Raw genomic sequence first — 21396 nt, 5'->3', positions numbered from 1 at the left:
TCGGAAGAGACTTTACTGGCCCGTCTCTTCAATGGCTTTATAGATTTGAAATGGTATCACATGTCATCCTTATATATTAGATATTAATGTTCTCAATATTATGGAGCTTACAGAGACTATATAGGGTTCCAATATATGCTTACTAACTTTGTGGGCTTCTGATTTAAGATTTTTTACTCATTCACGTTATCTTTATTATTTAGAAATCCACATAAGACATTGATTCGTGACAAGCGACTTCTCCTTCACCAGATATAAGACGGCACTTTACTTATCTGGTAGTGCCTTGGCTGTGTTTTTATCAACGCTGTGAAAGTGAACAGTCCGCCCATTTTTGAGAAATAAGACGCTAGGAAGAATATATTGTTAGACTAATGTAAGTATTAAATGAACCCTGGGATCAGACCCGCTTTGAATACTTTAAGACCTTGTTTAAATGTAAGGGATTTTTGTGATATCATAATATTTAATTTTTTTACAGATAAATCAAGCATTATTTTCATCATTGTATCAAACAGCTTAAAGTTTCTTAAGTAAGTACTGTAACAAGTCCTGCCATATTTTAGATAGGCTCTAAATTAATACTACTAATTGACTTTCATGGGTCATTTTGTCTACTTAAAGGACATACATTAAGGTCCATACTCCGGTCATCGTCATGATGGACCCTCTTCCATTCAATCATCTAATTTTGATAAATTTTTAGTGTTCATATTCATATGAATGATACAGTTACTGGTCTAAAATGATATAACTACTGGTCTCAAATGAGCAATGAAGAAAACTATCTCTTATAGACTTTATTTATGTAAGTCTTTCCTGGTTACCTAAATAGTGGGAGGTACTGTATACATTATTAGCTGTTCTATTGTGGGTTCTGTTTTTTGAGATGTAACGATTTGAATTAATTTTTGTACATATGATATATGAAACGATGTATTGGTTTTAATGAATGTATTCCATTGTACATTTCCTTTAGGTAATACGTGGCAATTCCTGAGGAAGGCGCTGGTCGTCGAAACGCGCGCCGAATTTGAATTAATTGTTATGCCACTTCTTTCTTTGTGTTTTTTTTAATTGTGTAATTTTGTGATTCTATATTATTAATATTGTCTGATTTGGTCTATATTACATATGGAAACAAGTCTTTTTATAAAACATGTGATTTTAAATGTTTTTTTGTCAATAAACAAACGGAACCTTAGTTGTTAATGTGTTACACTAGTTGTTAATGTGTTGCCTCTCCCAGCTGTCATTGTACAGATAAGACAATACAATTGCCTAGGTTGTTACTTTCCATACATTTTGTCCCTGACCTAGGAATTGAAGGATTTTTGCATTCAGGGGGTCCTTGCTATTTTCATTGCAGGTATAATGTAGCGCAGGGGGTTACAAAGTGATGCATCTACCTAGATGCGTCACTTTGTAAATATGGCGCAAGAAGGCGCATTTTTTTTACTGCTGGTGCGTCACAAAAAGTGGCACACCAGTGGTGCAAAGGTGATGCAAGGCCCCTCATCTTTGAAGAAAACAGTCCAAAGCCTTCAACAACACACTGAAGACTTAGAAAACAGAAATAGGGGGAACAACCTTCGTATTTATGGTTTGCCTGAGTCTCTGGAAGGTGACAACCCTGTATCTTTCTTCTACTCCTTTCTGCTGAAACTCCTGGATATGTCTCCTACTACTTCACTTAGCATTCAAAGAGCTCATAGGCTTGGCCCTTTTTCACCCCTCTCAACAGCTCCAGTTAAACCTTGTGGGGGTCATCATTCTCTTTTTGAAGTTCACTGATCTGCTCTCAGTTCTCTCTGCAGCTAGAGCTAAAAGACACATTTCCTGGCTTGGTCAGAAGGTGTTTTTGTCTCAAGATGTTTCTAAAGCCACAGCTTCCAGAAGGAAAGAATTCCTGAATCTACGCCCTCCCCTTCGAGCTAGTGGCGCTAGATACGGTTTGTTTCATCCATGTATCTTCAAGGTGACATTTTAAAACCAAATGTGGACTTTTCATGATCCTGCAGAACTTAAGAATTGTATTCATATTCACACCACCAATATTATGGATACTATTACTAATTCTTCAAAAGGTTCTTCAAATGGTTGAATATTTGATCTCTTTTCTGTGCAGAGTTCCTGTCAATGTCTCTTCATTGGCTCTGTTTCTTGATGTCTCTTTATTGGCTCTGTTAGTTAAGCAGTTGTTTTGTTCTCTGATGTTATTCTCCTTTCTCCTTTTTCTTTTTCTATTTAGATGTTATTTAAGCAACATGTATTCTTCATGTGTACTGTGTTTCCGGTTATACGCTAGTTGGTTATATATCTAACTATACATTATTTCAATGTTAATTGTCTCTTTGTTTTATTCATACAGATTTGTTTATGTTTCTTCATCATGTATGGTCCCTCTCTTATCTTCCTCAAGACCTGATGCGGCTGGACTCCCCAGATTGGGTGGTTCATTTTGTCATGCATTGTCCCTGCCCCACTGTCTGCCCTTTATTCCCCTCAGGTATGTTACTCTCAGTCATCCTTTTTGGATATGTACTGTCTCCTCTTTTATTTTTTCTCTCTTTCCTTTTCCCTTTTTTCCTCCTCTTTACCTCTTCTCGAATTGTTTTACTCTCCTTTCTCCTTCCCATGTTCGATTCCCCTCATTCTATGTATGATTCTATCACCAGTTTCTTCGCTTATTCCTTCTTTCTTCTTCCTTCTCTCCTCCTCTTTCATTATCCTTTGTCTCCTTTATCCATTGTTATTCTTTATGATGTTCCTATTACTGTAAATGTTGTTCTTGCCAATTTTTTATATTTTTGCATTCAGAGTTATCTCATCTCCTGGAATGTAAAGGATTTTATCAATCCTATTAAAAGAAAGGGAATTCTTTCTCACCTCGCTTATTACAAACCTGATTTAGTTCTCTTGCAGGAGATCCACCTTACATAAACCGAATCACATAAGTTAAAAAGAAGATGGGTAGGTACAGTCTTATTCTCTCCATCTACTAAAAAAAAACCAGTGTTCTCATTCTATGTCATAGGAAATTAATATGTAAAGTTTTATCGCAAGAAAATGACACTGAAGGTAGATGGATTTTAGCTAAATTGCCAATTAATTCTGTTCCTTTGACTGTTTTTAATATTTATGGTCCTACACAGCCTGATTGATCTTGTTGGTCCTTGATTGCTCAAAAACTCACAAGCACTTCCTTGATCCTATTTCTCAAGTACATCTCATTGATTCTTGGCAGATTTCTCATCCTGACACTCTTGACTACTCCTTTTTTGTCTCCCCCTCATTCATCCCTTTCTCATCTAGACTACATTTTTCTTTCTCAATCTTTGTCTCAAAATGTACTGTCTTCCTCTATTGAACCTATAGTTATCTCGGACCACACTTCAATTGTAACAGATCTTGACTTACTCCCTCCACATCCAAAATATTCCCAATGGTGTTTAAATAATTCCCTTCTAACTGACCCTCTTTTTTCCTCCTCTTTTTGCTCCTTCGCTTATGAATTCTTTCTTCTAAATTGTTATTCTAGTACTTCCCCTCATATTATCTGGGATTCTTTTAAAGCCACTGCACGGGGTTTCATTATAGACTTTGTTTCTAAGAAAAAGTAATGCTTTCTTCAGAAACGGAAAACGGTATTAGCTCAAATTAAACTTTTGGAACATGAATATTACACACTTTCACAAACTTGCACCTCACCAGATTTGATACGAGCCAAGTTGGAGTTTAACAAAACTTCTACTGACAATTCTTCTTCGCAGTAGTGCTCGCTGTTATAGTGGTCAAAGCAAGGCAGGGAAACTACTAGCAAATTACCTTAAAATACGTAAAGAACATACTTTTATTGATTTGATTTATTCCTCTGATAATTCCCTTCTACATAAAGACCAGGAAATACTTGATGAATTTAAACTTTTTTATCAAAACCTCTACACACCAGAATCTCCCCCACTCCTTCTCTCATCCAGACTTATCTTGACAAACTTTCTACTCCTTCCTCTTCCCATCTTAACCTTCTTGATCTCGAAAATGATCTTTCCCTTACTGAATTTTCCAAAGCTTTAAATACCCTCACTAAAGGTAAATCACCTGGCCCAGACGGTTTTTCTGTTGAATTTTATTTGCACTTTTCTGAGTTGTTACTCCCTAAACTTTTAGTGCTTTTCAATTCATTTTACTCAACTGGTAAGACAGAAGGTACATTTCAAGAGGCAACCATCTGCCTCATTCCCAAAGATGGTCGGGACCCTAAATTTTGTAAAAATTATCGCCCAATTTCTTTAATTAATGTTGATTATAAATTATTTACTAAACTACTAGCTTTACGTTTAGACCCTATCATGCCTCATCTTATTGATAAAGAGCAATGTGGTTTTGTTAAAGGTAGACTCAATTACAACAATTCTCATCTTTTTCTCAATGTTTTAAATAAAGCCTCTTTCCTCTTTATCCCTCTAGCTGCTATCTCTGTTGACGCAGAGAAAGCTTTAAATAGAGTTGATTGGTCCTTTTTGTTTGCTTCATTACGCTGACACGGTTTTGGTCCCGAATTTATATCACTTGTCTCCTTATTATATTCCGCTCCTAAAGCCGCAGTTCTAGTTAATAGTCGTGTTTCATCTTCCTTTTCTCTCCAACGTGGCATTCGTCAAGGTTGTCCCTTATCCCTCTTCTCTTCGTCTTAGCTCTTGAACCCTGTTTGACCTCTATCCGCAATAACAATTCCATTTTCCTGTTTTCCCTATGGTGATCACCAATTAAACTTTCTGCTTATCCGGACGATATTCTTTTATTCATCTCTGCCCCCAAGATCTCTATTCCTCCTTTACTTCTTGAATGTAACTCCTTTTCGCAGGTTCCCGACTGAAATTCTCCCTCTCACAAAATTCTGTCTTCCTCATTTCTTGTCTTTCACCGGTTTTGCCTGGAATAGTTAAAAAATGAAATACCTCGGCATATGGTTCTCTAATTCTATCACTTCTTCCATTAAACTGAACATGTCTGCTGCTCTTTCTCAAATTGAGAAATCACTTACCTCTTGGAATCCTCTTTTTCTCTCCTGGTGGGGCCGGCTGGACTCGATTAAGATGATGATTGCTCCAATCTTAATTTACATCCTTTCCATGCTCCCCGTTCATATTCCTTCTATCTACTTTAAACGCATTGATTAGTGCCTCTCCAAATTCCTGTGGAAGAATAAAAAATCTAGAATCACCCTATCTTTTCTACGGAAATCAAAATCTAATGGCGGTGTTAATTTCCTGGATTTTCGTCTTTATCATAAATCCTTTTCTTTGTGTCAGGCCCTAGGTTGGCTCACATCGGACCCTTCCCCCTTTTCTCCTCTTTGGCTCTACATTGAACACACCTTATTATTACCCTTTTCCTTCAAAGAAGTTATACGTTTTTCTGCTAAAAATTCTCATACTTCCCTCCCCTTTTTTCAGCATACTTGTCTCCTCCTGAAACCTTTAGTTCATCCCACTTCCATTTCCTGTGAATCTATGAGCGGATACACCATATTGGAGTCTTCTAAGGTGACTGACGTTCTTATTCCTGGAAATGTGTAAGCTTGATCGAATATAGTATTGTGGATTGTATGCATAACGGAGTTCCCTGTATTACTCTGTATGGTGTCTCCCATTAAGGCCAGTCGTATAGCGGAATTGCTATCCCTCGGACATGATCAATCGTATCATCACGATGTGTGCAGTTTGTTGATTTTTCTAATTTTGTCTGCCTCAGGTACCGTCATCAGTGGGATTGGGGGGATTGTTTAAAAAGTTATTTGTTGTATGAAAAATACTTTTTCTACAATGTACTAGTGGTGCTTTTTGAGCGGGACTGACACTATTGGTTCTAACAAGAGGGTGAGGACAATCGTTTTACTGGAAGTCATGGACTGTACAGTCACTTGAGCTACGATTCTGATGTAAACTGCTAAATAGTTTCTCTTTCATGATTATATTACATACCTGGTCTTGCTGTATAACTGTGCAATTTGTTACTGTGTGAAAAAAGAATACAATTTGCTAAAAAAAAAACACACACAAAAAAAAGATTTCCAATGGTTGCACCCACAGTCTTTTAATCCCAAATAGACAATCATGATTTTGGCTATACGTCAACATGCTGTTCAGGCACGGCCACGACTGGCAAAATGGAGTTCCAAGCCTCACATGGATCAACCATGAGAAAAAACTGTACTGCAAGCCTTCTTACAACACCCTTCTACACTACCAACGATCATTTAAGAGCACCAGCATGTACAATGTCACTGGTAACAAAATCGGGGAAAACCATACAATCATAGAGGAAACAACTGAAACTCTTGATGTGCACAACCATGTGTTAACAATATTAAAGAACATCAGAAGCAACGGAGCCCCAGGGCCCAACGGCCTACCTGGACACCTGTTCAAAGTGGACTATGAATTCTGGGCAACTATACTCACCCCGTTATACCAGTTCTACATGATTAATTCAACAATACCGAAGCCTGGAAAGGCTCCCAACTTCAACCAGTCCGTAAAAAAGGTGACACTGGAGATCCAACCAATTACAGGATAATAGCCATTCTGGATACAAGGTCTACAAAACTAGGCTAATGAGGATGGAATAGTATCAGTTTACCAATCTGGCTTCAGGGCAGGAGCATCAACATTGGATAACATTCTAGCCAAAGTTTACCTGGTAGAACAGTCCACCCAGGAAAAACAGCACATCTTTTTGCATGCTTCATAGACTACTCTGAGGTGTTCAACTGTGTCAATAGGATTTAAACTGGCAAATAATACAAAACTGGGGCATCCCAAACATGCTGCTGAATGCCATCATTACCCTCTACACCAGAACCTGGGTGTAGTGACCTGGGAAGGGGCACTAGGACCCTGCAGTGGACAGTGGGGTCATGAAGGGAACCAGACACCACATCCGGTTAGGAGTGGGGGGATGGCCATTGCAGAGGGATGAGCAAGATGGACAGATGTGTGCATGAGCAGCTCAACTAACAAGGAACTAATAAAGAATCACAGACCCTTACCTGTCTCTCTCGTGCTTTGTGGGGGGCCGAGGACATGACAACTGGCAAATGAAGGCGGGATCGTCATCTAGCGACCATCACCCACAGAAAAAGCTGACGCATGCATCGGAGTCCTTTCCCCCGGAGAAGCCGAGCGACGGAGCCAGGAGCCCACCCTGGTCCGCTGGCCAACAAAAAAAAGAATCGTAGCGATGTCGGGGGAGAAGAAACAGAGCCAGGAGCCCACCCTGGCCCAAGTCAAGTAACCAAAGAAGCAGGGACGTGGGAGCCCACACCCACCGCCGAAGAAAGTGGTAACAGCACTGAAGCTGCCCGCAAAAGCAAAGCACCTGCCGGTGAAGTGAAGAGCAGATAGGCGTCAGCACACGAGTGTGCCCGCATCCAAATAAAGAATAGAGACGCGCAAAGTTCAAACGAACTATCGCAAGAGCGGGGTGGACATTTTGAGGACAAGCAGATCGGGCCAATCAGGAGCAAGGAACAAGCGGCGGCCATCTTAGGAGGTCAGGCAAAAAGCTTGCGGGACAGAAATCTCGTGAGACTACGGCAGCCATATTGAAGTCAGGCAACAAAGCCAATAGGAGCAGAGGACAGCGCGGCAGCCATTTTTAAGTCAGGCAGCCATTGAAATATATAGGAAAACAAAGAAATACAGTGAAAGACATAAAACAAATAGAAAAACAGTGGAAATACAGCAAGATACAGAGGAAACAAAGGGACAAATAAAGAATTAAATGAAGAAAAAGAAAAAAGGGTCAGGAAAGTGCCAAAGAAGGAAAATGAGCGACACTTAAAAGCAGAGCATGCAAGCAGTATTCCACAGGCCTTTACCATTTAGCCTATCGGAACCTCAAGCAGGCATCAGGTGGAAGAGATGGATCAGACAATTTGCGCGCTACATGTGCGCCATGGACGTCCCAGATAGCAAACAACTGTACCCGTTTCTGAATCTCGCAGGGGATGAAGTAGAAGATCTGCTCTTAACATTCCCCAATGATCAAACAACTGACTACAAAGGAGTGATACAGTGTCGAAATTTGACCCCGAACGAAACATTGATTTTGAGAGGTACACATCCAACACTGCATGCCAGCAAGGAGAAGAGAGCCTAGACGACTTTACAACAAGACTCAGAAAACTGGTCACATACTGCGTGTTTGACCAATTTGACAATGAGCAAGCAATAAGATTGCACATTATCGAAGGTTGTCAATCAGTGGAGTTTCGAGCACGCATTCTGAAGGAACCAATGACGCTGGAAAAGATATTGACAGTGGCTTGCACGGAAGCACGGGCCACAGCGCATGCCAAGTAGATAGAGATGGGAAAAGAAAGGAGAGTGGCGCTAGCACATTGCGTCACTGGGAATAAAAAAAAAAAGAATACCCGGCGCCGGTCCTACCAAAGAGGAGCGAATAAACATGCTATTTAGGTGGCCTCGAATTCCCACACGTCGGTGCCTGCCCAGCAATGGGCCAGAAGTGCAGGAAGTGCAACAGGGACAATTCAGAAGTGAGAGAGGTCGAATAATGAGACCACGGATGACCAGCAACAGGTATGCACGACACATGGAATAGGCCAATCGTAGCTCCTCTGATGAATCAGAACAGATGGCAGCACCTGTTAGGGAGGCGAGACTATATCTAATGTCAGACACGCCCAAAGAAGCTGAAAGGCCAGAGCACATTCATCTCGTCGAGAAGCAGCAAATAAAGAAAACCGCCACAGTAGACATCGACATAGGGAGCCACCAAGCTAAGTTTGTGCTTGACAGTGGAGCGACATGCAACATCATGTGCATGTCAGAATACAAGAAAATGAAAGTGAAACCACAGCTATCACTGTTGACCGTGGATGAAGTGTGGCTCACTGGTTAGAGCGGCAGACTCTGATGCAGAGGTCTGGCCCGGACCAGGGTTTAATTCCCGTCGCGGCAGGGTCTTGGGCTCAATGTCCTCGGACCCGATAATTCTCTCGCCTCGTGCCTACTCTGATCGTGGATCCCACTCTGCAACTCTGGGCAATAGCTTGCTTAATCTCCACACCGGCCCTACCGCTAGGATGCCTGGCTTCACCTTGGGGTGCCCAGGAGTGGGCACCTCACAGGAACAGGCCAGGAAGGGTACCTCAGCGGCACAGCGCAGGAACACACTGGCTAGTGTAACCAGGCGCTTTATAAGCTCAGTATTATTATTATTATTATTATGTGTTCACGTGGGGCTTCAAAAGCCCCGTAAAAAACATGGGAAAGTTTATGGAGACTTTAACATACAAGGGCAAGTCATACCAAGAAGAAATACACATGCTAAAGGGTGACGACATCCCAGCACCATGCCTGGTAAGCAATGTGACGGCGCAGGTGATGAGGCTACTAGCAATGACGTACCACTTGTCAGAAACTGAGAACATTCTACAAGAATACCCAGCTATACTGAAAGGTCTCGGCAAATTGAAAGGAAAATAGATAACACTACATATCAATAAAGCAATTAAGCCGGTGGCCCAACATCATAGACGATTACGAATCCACTTACAACCACAAGTTGAAGAGGAAATAACCAGCATATTGGCACAAGACATAATTGAACCGGATGAAGTGCCAATGTCTTGGGTGTCTCTGATTGTGGCAGTTCCAAAGAAGAAAACCTCAAAGAGCCACATCTGTGTAGACATGAGGATCCCAAACACTGCAATAGCAAGGGAACGTCACCCGGGGCCACACCTAAATGCAATGATCAGCTGTCTCACTGGGGCCTGTCGATTCTCGAAGCTGGACTTGTGCAAAGGGTACCATCAACTAGAACTAGATAACCAGTCCAGGTACATCACAACATTCTCCACACACCAGGGCCTGTTTACATACAAGTGACTGAGCTTCGGAATCTCATCGGCAGCGGAGATATTCTAGGAGACAATAAGGCAGGTGATAAGGCCGGTACGGAATAGCCTAAACTATAGTGATAACATATTGGCATTTGGAAAAACAGATAAAGAACATGACACAGCATTGCGTCAAGTGTGCCCATAACTGGAACAAGCGGGCCTAACATTGAATGGAGACAAATGCGAGCTGGGGAGAGGGGAATTGGTGTTCTTCGGACACATCTTCTACAAACAAGGGATGAGGCCAGACCCCAGCAAAGTAGAACCACTGAAGAACGCAAATCCTCCAACGGATGTCGCAGAATTAAGATCATTTCTAGGACTTGCCAGCTACTGTACTCGATATATACAGGACTCCGCCATGGTGAGCACACACCGCTAGGAGAACTGACCAAACAAAGACAGAAGTTCATCTGGTCTCAGGAATGAAACAAGGCATTCAAGGAAATAAGACAAGCAGTGATGACAGTGGAACATATTGCCAACTTTGACCCCCTGCTCCGCACTGAACTGACTGTCGCTGCCAATCCAGTAGGACTAGGAGCAATACTAGCGCAGCATCTACCAGGGAGAGACTCACCAAGAAAAACTGTCGAGTATGCAAGCAAAAGCTTAACAGACATTGAGAAGAAATACTCGCAACCGGAAATGGAAAGCCTAGCAGTGGTATGGGCGAGTGAACACTATCACATGTTCATCTATGGGTAGTCATTCACTATCATAACTGACCACTAGGCGCTTTTAACGATCTATGGCAGCCCATCCGCCAAAATACCACCCAGGATTGAACGCTGGGGCATAAGGCTGTTGGACTATGACTTCACAATTGTGCACAAGCCAGGGAAAGAACACAACCCAGCAGACTACATGTCGAGACACCCGTTACCGCAGGCACAAGAGACAACATCGTTGACAGAAGAGTACCTCAATTTCGTACTAAAGCAAAACACCCCGGCACCGAGAACACTAGCGGAGCTAGCAAGGGAGACTAAGGAAGATGCCCGCTGAAAATGGCCATAGAGACAACGAGAAGGCAGAGATGGAGACACGTCAAAAATAACTGCACCTGGGGAGTAGGAGTATGCAAGGAAGAACTACTAGCTCTAAAGAAGGTACATGAAGAACTGTCAGAAACAGACACAGGAATATTGATGCGAGGGATAAGGATACGGATACCAAGTTCACTCAGGCGGCAACTGGTCAATCTGTCGCACTGAGGCATAATAGCAACAAAGAATTTGCTAAGAGAGAAAGTATGGTTCCCTGGCCTAGACCACATGGTGGAAGACACCATAACGACATGTCACCTCTGTCAAGTGACAGGACCACCAGCCAAGCATGAACCACTACAAATGTCAGAACTTCCAAGAGCAGTGTGGACAACCTTAGCAGCTGATTTCTTTGGGCCACTGCACACAGGCAACTAACTGCTTGTGGTCATTGATGAACACTCGCGATGTCCTATAGTACGACATGTCTCCTCAACATCAGTAACAGAAAACTTACCGATACTAGATGACATATTTACAGCATGGGGCTCACCCGAAACATTAATAAACAGACAAATGTCTTCCATTCTCAGGAGAAGAATTCCACAGATTCATGGCCTATCTAGGGTTTAAAGGATAAACCACAGGAAGATAACTCCGCTATGGCCTCAAGCGAATGGAATGGTGGAGAAGTTTATGGGGAACATCAAAAAGGCCGTTCAAAGGGCGAAGCTGGCGTAGATATCACTTGGCCAAGCTCTGTGTCAGGTGCTACGTGACTACAGAGACACGCTCCATATCTCCACAGGAAGATGCCCGACAGAGCTAGTACTGGGAAGAACAAGTAGGACGAGGCTACCGCAAATAGAAGCAACTATGGTACCAGATCACAGCAGCATTGCAGCAAAAGACAGAGAGGCGAAAGAAAAAATGAAAGTATATGCAGACGCCAGGCGACACGTCATCTCGTCACACCTAAAGGAAGGAGACACAGTGGTAGTGCGTCAACGACAACAAAGGAAATCTCACAGCATGTTCTCTAAAGTCCTGCTAACAGTAACGAAAGTGAAGGGTCTAATGATCACGGCAGAGTCAGAACACCAGAGGATAACATGGAACAGCTCACACTTCAAAGGACTGAAGGAGAAGAATAAGGAAGACCAAAATAAGGAAACAGTAGAACGAGAAGAGTCGGAGCACAACAGAAAGGAAACAGACGATGGCGAGGGACCAGCAGAAGGGCAACAGACGGAGGCCGGACCAAGAAGAGCATGCAGACGGCCAAAAAGACTAATAGAAGAAATGTAATTATGGGAAGCACACCGACATGTGCCCTGGCAGACTTGCATCAATCTCTATCTACACATCTCTGTGTTTCAAATTTCTCGTCATTTCTTTGTGACAAAAGGGGGAGATGTAGTGATCTGGGGAAGGGCACTAGGACCCTGCAGTGGACAGTGGGGACACGGAGGGAACCGGACACCACATCCTGTCAGGGGTGTGGGGATGGGCATTGCAGAGGGATGAGCAAGATGGACAGACGTGTACATGGGCAGCTTAACTAATGTGCTTTGTGGGGGCCAAGGACATGACACTGGGTATGCATCAAAGTAACCCAGAACACAGCAACAAAGAAGGTGTACACAGACCGAGGGCTGAAACAAGGCTGTGTATTGGCACCTTTACTTTTAACTTATATACTGCAGACCATGGTAAATCAATATCAAAAGCCAACTTGTTAGCACCTAAAATTGGTCTGACCAGACTGTTCTTAATGCAGTATACTGACGATATGGTCTTAATGAACCATACGAAGATGGGCCTGCAAGGAGCACTGGGCGCACTAAGCATCTACAACGACGAAAATGAATTAACAGCAAACACCAGTAAAACAAAGGCAGTGGTTTTTGGGAAATATACTAACAAACTCAAATATCAATGGACACCAGGCACGGCCTTTGTAACAATTTGTATGAACTGAAACAATAAATGTATTAATTCATTACTGAATATTGTAGCAGGCATTCCCAGTGTACTCATACTTCAGTAATGCTATGGAGTTATCACTGGACTCATATGCTCAGCTTACCATATCTCATAATATTTGTAGGTTTTCATTGCTTTGTTTGAGGTACATGTAACATCTGTACTGCTTATATTATTAACCGTACTGATCTAATCTGTGACATTTGGGGAGTGTACTGATATCCACCTTTTACAAATTTCCCTTCTTGCAAAAATTATGAAATAAAATAATATTCTTGCCTATGCCTTGTTTATTTTAGTGTCCAATATCGAATCAGTTCCCAAACAAATTTAAAGTATGACTTCCCTCAGTTTCTGGCCTGAAGATCTCATTGTCCATCTTAAACATATTATGCCAAAATTTATGCAAATTAGGGCACTCTGGAAACGTATGTTTATCATCAGCCTCCATCAATCTTCACTTCCTGCTATATGATTCTCCTTTCATTAGTTTGGCCAATTTCATTGGTGTCCAATATTCTCCATGGAAGGTAAGAACGTGGTTTCTATTTAGTGCTACTCTGATTATTTCCCTGTACCACAAGCAACATCTTTCTTTGGCTTGGGAATGGCTTGGCATTACTGAACAGCAAGTCTTCTATTTCCGCATTATAACTCTCGGGTGAGCATTGTGCTGACCATCATGGAGATAACTATAGATATTTAAATCTTGATAGCCTTACATCCATCATGTCACTGTTGAATACAGGGGAACCCTACTCACAGAGAATCAGGGTATTAGTTTTATACTGGGAGACAGCGGTTCTAGCGAAAATGATAACTAATATTTCAAATAATATACATGCACAATGGCGATATATTTGTAAGGGACAACGATAATGTTAGTGGACAAAATGAGTTCTCTAAACAGCTAGATCTGATAGTTATTTATATATACACAATAGAAGTATAAATCACTTTCTTAAATTCAAAAGTAGTATACTTTGTGCAGTGAATCCCCAAGTGAGACATGGAACCGTAAGTGAATATATACAGTGAATTGTGTTGCAAAAAGGTTTCCATATGTACAAGAAGTGACCATTCCGTTATGTATGGTAACAGCCTGAATGTGTGGTAACATTGGCTGTATAAAGTTCCTTTCTGTACAGGTGTCGACGACCTTTCAACCCTCTATCGGATGTGGGTTCTCCTCAGGACGTATGTTGTGGGGATATCTGCAGGAAATGCATAAAGCATTAGGCCTGGTTTGACTGGCACTTATGCGAGAGTTATGAGAAGGAATATTAGGGTAGGTAAGTACCTGGATTTTTAAAGAGTGCAGCCTACGTGAAGTGGTGGTGTCCCGTATGTGGTGAAGATAAGGAAAAGTGAACTCACGTGAGTACCCGGACGGGTGCTGCGTTGTGCGTTCAGGGAAGGTAAAGGACATGGTATGAATAGTGCTTTGGACAACAGTATTAGCTCGGCTCTAATTACTACTGTACGCTTCTTACCTCACAGTGAAGAGGTGCAGGCTGCCTCTGTTACTTGTGGGTGGAGGACTCTTCTAGCCCTTCTCTGATGGCTGGATGTCGTTAGCAATTTGACATTCGGTGATGTCGGGGTTCTGTGAGCAAAACAGTTGGGATTAGTAAAGCGAGGCGGGGGGGTTTGGAGGAGGGGGATATGCAGAGATGTGGGGACCTCAATGCTCGTGACTTACTTGGGATCAATCTCCGTGTCAGTAATGGTGGTGATGCCCACTCGGATGTAGTGTGACGTCTTGCCGGTTGATGCGGCTCCAGGTGCGATGACAGCATGTGTTCGCCTCGCACTCCCTTTCAGAATGGATATCGGCTTGGAGCGAAGCTCGCAAAAATCGCTGGACAGGCTGAAGGGATGAGCGCCGCGGCACCGTTCGATTGATCGATCGGTGCCGCAGTGTCATGGCAACCGTTTACGGGTCTGCCAGCTCTCGTGTGTCACGTTACTACGTCACCAACAGTGGTTTCAGTTGGCAGTACGTGTGGTATGTGGTTATGCTGGAATCTGTGGCCGTGAGAATTGGCTGTGTCGGTGCTATTCCACCGTGTTTGATGACAAGTATTAGCAATGTGCTGTTACATACAGATACAAGTACACTCTGTGAATTGATCGGCGACAACATTTCGCAACAATTAGCAATAAACATTTTGCAATAAACATTATATCAAGAATTATACTAGGCCTCAACTGTCATGAACACAGGTCCATGCTCCCTTTCTAGGTGACAAATTAATAAATGAAATGACTTATACAAGTAACATGTATAAGGGGGGCAAAGCTTGACATCTATCTGTTGTACATGCCTGTAACGCATTAGGTCTGTATGATGGGGCTTACCTGGACGCGTGATTTTCCTCGCGGGCGCCATCTTGGGTGAGTGAGGTCAGCAAGCTAGTCTTGCGCCTCTCACTCGACCCACCCTACTAAAGGATTCCATCGGCGAGCACTTTTTGACTAAGGTAGTTGTCCCTGAGGTGGAAGCCGGGGACTTAGACCAGGAATTCTTGCTAGAATATTTCTAATTCTGACTGCATAATTCACCTTGGGAAATGTAATCACTTTTAGCGATCCTCGAGTTTTTATGCCAATATTTTAAAAACGCAATCCTTTCCTAGCCTTATTCATTGCTCTTTTCTCAAAGCGGGGCAAAGCACCTCCAGGCTGCCGATTTGGGGCTTACCTGGATGCGTGATTTTCCTCGCGGGCGCCATCTTGGGTGAGTGAGGTCGGCGTGCTAGTCTTGCGCCTCTCACTCGACCCACCCTACATAATGCTACACCAATATCGTATGCGCAGCGGACGAGTGCAGCGGGCGCGCCGATGGCGCGCCGGAGGCATGCCAGAGGCAAGCCCGTCTGCGCCCGTCCACGCCAGAACGAGCCCAGGGCCCAGCACTCGTCCCATCAGTGCTGAACATCCAGTTATGAACTCACGAGAGGCACTTATTCAACCTAGACCCTCCCCCCAGTTGGGCTGCGTTCAGGACATCGCTCAGATGGACTACTCTACACACTGCCCGAGATGCCCCTTTCAATTCGTGGGACCTGATTTACACTCCTCCACTCTGGCCCCTGTCAATATGGCCTTGCTTAACTGCCGCTCATTGCCCAAACATGGCCTGGAAATAAACATGCTGCTACAAGACCATCACCTGGAAGTCCTGTTTCTTACGGAAACATGGCTATCGGCTGACTCTAACCCAGATGTTGTGCAAGCTCTGCCTCCTGGCTTCCTGATTCAGCGACTTGATAGACCATCAGGGAAGGGAGGCGGAATCGCTATAATTTACAAGGATCACCTCTCCTGTCGTCTTACGGATAGCCCTATCCTGGACTGTGAAAATGTCTTGTTTCTTATCCAAATCTCTCCTTCAAAATCCTTCTCAGGCCTTCTCGTATATCGCGCTCCAGGCCCCTTAGGTCAATTTTCCAGTTCTCTTCTTGAGGCCGCCTTTGCACTTGCTAGTACTTCTAATTTCATGATTCTGGGTGACTTGAATCTGCATTTCGACAACCCCAATGATAAAATAGCTCTAGAATTGTTACTTGATCTAGCAGCGTATCAACTTCATCTCTTAAGCAATCAATCTACCCACATTAAAGGCCATCTTCTCGATCCCTTATTCTCGAATATTTCCAATCTCAAAACGCAAAAAACTATCCCCCTCCCATGGACCGATAATTTTTTAATCTGTTTCTGCTGGCATTTGCCTGCTCCTCAACGACCCACATTACCTTCTACCACCCTCGAACGTCACTGGTCGAAACTGGATACAGAAGAATGGAGGCATCTTCTGGAATGTTCCACTCCACCTCACGACCCCCTTATCCAAGTAGCTGACAACAAGTTTCACGCTCGGATCGAAGATTCTCTCGACATAGCCCTTCCCAAAACCCCCGCCCATACCCCTAGAGGGAAGCCTAAATCCCCCTGGTTTAATCAAGAATTACGTTCACTAAAAAAACTCTGCAAAAAAACATGAAAGGGCTTGGAGGAAAGATTTTGCCCCACAAAAAAAGAAAGAGTACAGTCGATCAATCCTCACTTATAAATAGACCCTAAAATTCACTCAAGCAGCTTTCTTTGAGGAAAAAATTAGAGCTTCTCCCAATCCATCTGAAGAGACCTTTTGCATAATAAACAAACTCTTAAAAACTACAGACCCCCCTCCCCCTACTAATCTCCTTAAGGACCGATGTAATGAATTCGCTGAATTTTTCAATGTGAAAATTCAAAATATATTAAAATCCCTTCCCCCCCTTTCAGCAGAAGTTTCCCTGGATCCCCCCCCGCTGCACCCGACCGCAACATGGACCAGGCTTAAATGTCTTTTCCCCTGCCACCGAGGAGAATCTCCTCTCCATCTTCTCCTCCATCAAAAGCGGCTCTCCACTGGACCCAGCCCCATCTAACATCTTAAAATCAGTTACTTCGACCATCCTCCCTCCTCTGGTCCACCTTATTAATACCTCTCTAACCCAAGGCATTGTGCCTTCTGGCTGGAAAAAGACCATCGTAAAACCCCTGTTAAAGAAGCCCCACCTCGACCCTACAGATTAGAGTAACTATCGGCCCATTTCCCTTCTACCCATAGTAAGTAAAACGGCCGAAACATTTGTCAATAAGCAGCTATCAACTTATCTGGAACTTAATGATTTACTCCACCCATCCCAAACAGGCTTTCGCCCAGGTCAGGGCACGGAAACCGTCATAATGGCCGTCGTGGAAGAGGCAAGAAACATCTTAGACTCAGGAGGATCAGTGGCAGTGATCCTCCTGGAAATAAGCGCAGCTTTCGACACCGTCAAGCACTCCATTTTAATTCACAGACTTGGGGAACTAGGAATCTCGGGGCCTGCATTATCCTGGTTGGAGTCTTTTCTTCACAATCGCTCCTTCCAAATTTGGGAGGGAACCTCTAAATCTCACTCCACTCCGGTACCTTGTGGTGTTCCGCAGGGCTCCTCCCTGAGCCCTACTCTTTTTAATGCTTACATGTCTCCCCTTGAAAAAATAGTGTCCCCCCCCCATGGAGTCAAGCTAGTGACATACACAGACGACACGCAGCTTGTAGTGTCGCTCAGCCACCATAATCGCCCCCCCAACAATCTTCACTCTTGCCTTCGTGACATCTCACTCTGGATGGATCGTTCCCATCTCAGGCTTAATGGTGATAAAACGGAGATCATGGTGCTTGGCAACCCTTCCCTTTTTGAGTCAAACACCCTGTGGCCCTCCTGTATGGGCCCAGCCCCAACCCCCAAATCCTCCATCAAGAGTCTGGGCATATGGCTAGACCATGACCTTACTTTACCACCCAAGCTAGGAAATCAGCAGGGTCATGCTATGGAATTCTCAGGACCACTCGCAAAATCCTCCCCCTCCTCCCTCAGGATACTAGGAAGCTCATTATTCAGAGCCTACTATTATCTAGACTCGACCACGGCAATGCTCTTTATCTTGGTGCCCCTAAAAAAGTCATTGCCAAACTACAGGGCGTACAAAATTCTGCAGCTAGGCTCTTAACAGGCACCAATCGTAGGAGCTCTGCAAAACCTTCCTTGAGATCATTACATTGGCTCCCCGTACAGGAACGAGTCCACTTTAAAACGCTTTGTACGACTCATAAAATCCTCCACGATAAGGGTCCCCCTATTCTAAAACATCTGATCAGACATCATGACATCCCAAGAAACCTGCGCTCTTCCCACCTTCATTTGGCACACGTGCCTAGGATCAAAAGGGCTTGAACAGGGGGTCGCCGTTTCTCCTATATTGCCCCCAAGTTATGGAATTCCCTTCCCCACACTCTGCGCGCAGAACACAACCTCCTCATGTTCCGCAAGCTTCTGAAGACCTGGCTATTTCCCTAACTTTCCTCCTTCTTTCTCCTCCTACCTTGTCTCTAGCGCTGGGATGCTCAAGGGCAGCCAAGCGCTCTATAAATCCTGCTTTCATTTCATTTCATTTCATGATAAGCGTACATGGGATGCAAGCAGGATCTAGAATCAGTGTAAATTCGTTACGAATCCTCACCACTCATTGGCAGAATTCAATCCTGACTCAATTGAATTAACTCTGTCTATCCATCTGCACTCTATGCGTTGAAGGTTAGTGGTCAGGTCACCGCCCCTTTCTGGAAGAGTGGCTATGGCTATCACTTGCCATCTGATTTGGTCAGCTGTGTGGTTTTTCTCCTTGAAATGGGGCACCAAAGGTGCACTGGGGACCAACCTACGTATGTGGCTCCTATGCTGGCTAATTCTGGCCTTAACTGGTTGTTAAGTTTGGCCTATGTATGCCAGATTGCACGGACACCAGATGCAGTATATCACGTTACACGTGTTGCAGTTGGAGAATCCTTCTAGGGTGTGTTTTACATTGCCGTGTTTGAACGTAGTGGTGTTACATGTGAAATCGCAGCACACGCAGTTGCCGCATTTATGGTGTCCTTTGATACTGGGTAGTCCCCATGCGCTTGAGAGGGTGTTGGGAGCATTCACTTTCGCATCGGTGGCAGATTTTACCAGATGATCCTTAAGGTTTTCTCCTCATTTGCATGCAAAGAGGGGAAGTTCAATGGTAGGGTCTATGCTCCTAATGATATCCCAGTTTTTTGTAATCAGTTTACGGATTTCATTAGTGTGGTTGCAAAAGGTGGTGACACATACTATTTTTTCTACGCTTTTTTTCTCTTTTGTTTTGAGAAGTTCGTCCCTAGGACAATGCCAGGCCCGTTTTAGTGATCTTTTTATTAGTCTGTTCGGATACCCTCTGGATACCAGTTTTACTCTCAGGGTTTCTACTTCTCTCATGTAATCCTCTTTATGTGTGCAGTTACGACGGATTCTGAGAAACTGCCCAAATGGAAGCCCGTCTCTCAGTGCCCGTGGGTGTTGGCTGCGGTAGGAAAGTAATGTATTTCTTTCCGTTGTCTTTCTATGTAAGGAGGTGTAAAGTGCTCCATTAATCCATCATGGGCAGAATTTTCTGCCAGTCTATAATGCCTGACCCATCTGTTAGGTATCCCCAGTGACAGATCCCTGCTGCCGTTAACAGCTGTCTGAACTTATCCTTCAGACATTCTGGTGTCCCTCGGGAGTCCCATATCGGCGTTATTCTTGAGTAGTAACGTAGATTAAATGTTTTCCTTAAGGTTGTCCATATTTTAAAGATGTTCCAAGTATCTTAAGTTGTACCTGCTTGAAGAACTTGGGATCCCGAAACTTATTTAAAAACGTTATAGGACTGAGGTTTTTAACAATCAATGTATATATTTGACCTACATGCAAATGATCTGGTTGTGTAATTAACATATGAAAGTTTTTAAACTAGAAAGCACATGCATACGTCTGAAAATCCGGTTGCGCTAGGCCGCATGACTTTAGGTTATTTCCAAGCTTCTTCCAAGGAAAACTGATCGATTTTGATGGCCATACAAAACTCCTTTTAGAGTCATCTGCACAAAATCTAGTTTTTGCCTTTCCTAAATAGAGAATCATAAGAAATTGCTATTTAGGAAATGCAAATTGGAATGTACAAAAACAGTGATTTCCTAATAGCGATTCCAACAGAGTCACAATCGCTATTAGGAAATCGCTATTTAGAAAATGCAAACCCATTTGTTCCTACAAGCCTAAGGCCCAAAGGTACAAATGGTTTTGCATTCCCTAATTTGCGATTTCATTATAGGAAATTGCAATTTTGACAATGCCAAATCATTCCTACCTATGGGCCTAAGGCTCCCTCTTAAATCAAAGGGGGAATAAATGTGCTAGTGTAGAGGGCTCAATTCACCTCGGGGAAAGTGGGTGCTCTATGACACTGGAAAAATGCATTTCAGGTGCATTTTTTAAAATTGCACATCGTTACCATCAACCTGGAGTCAATGGTAATAGCATTTCCTAAATGCACATTTCGCATTTTGGAAATACGTTTGCTTAGGAAATCGCAAATAGGTGGTCCCACTTTGCAATTTCCTATTTTGGTATTTGCAAATTGCAATTTCTATGGGTTAGAAATAGCACTTAGCAACCGCATTTCTCGTTTGGTACATATGGCAAGCCCATTTAGCATTTCTGAAATTGCGATTCAGTCGGTTAAGAAATGTTAAATTGGTTTGTACATATGGCCCACAGTACCTTGGATCTTCTTTTGAAAAGGGTTGACATTAAAGAGAAAGTGAGTTTGGGGAGAATCCTCATTTTAATCAGATAGGTTCTCTGGTAAATATTTAAAGGTAAATGTTACCATTTTCGTAACAAGACATCTAAGTCTTGGAAAGTTTTATTTAAGTTATTAATTAGCTGGGAGGTCCTCTAAGTCACTTGTTATTATAATAACTAGGTAGCTGATTTGTTTTTAATATCTTGAGTGTATTCTCCCTTTGACCAGGACATAACCTCTGTTTTATCTTTGTTGATTAGGTACCAGATAGTTGACAGACTGCTCCAGCCTGAT

At 43.1% G+C, this 21396-nt stretch overlaps 1 long non-coding RNA gene across 1 annotated transcript; it reads right to left on the bottom strand.

The window, feature by feature from the left end:
• Window positions 1-1496: 1496 nt before the first annotated feature.
• On the bottom strand, window positions 1497-14863 carry LOC144774104 (uncharacterized). The gene is made up of 4 exons (XR_013600094.1): window positions 14615-14863; window positions 14406-14518; window positions 5048-5198; window positions 1497-4936 (listed from the first exon to the last, which is right to left on the bottom strand). It is a non-coding gene; the product is annotated as an uncharacterized LOC144774104 (long non-coding RNA).
• Between the last annotated feature and the right edge of the window lie 6533 nt (window positions 14864-21396).

The sequence above is a fragment of the Lissotriton helveticus genome, chromosome 1_1 (assembly GCF_964261635.1).
Source record: "Lissotriton helveticus chromosome 1_1, aLisHel1.1, whole genome shotgun sequence".
Taxonomy (NCBI): domain Eukaryota; kingdom Metazoa; phylum Chordata; class Amphibia; order Caudata; family Salamandridae; genus Lissotriton; species Lissotriton helveticus.
Note: the sequence above shows the minus strand (reverse complement) of the source record. Positions and strands in the feature narration are given on the sequence as shown.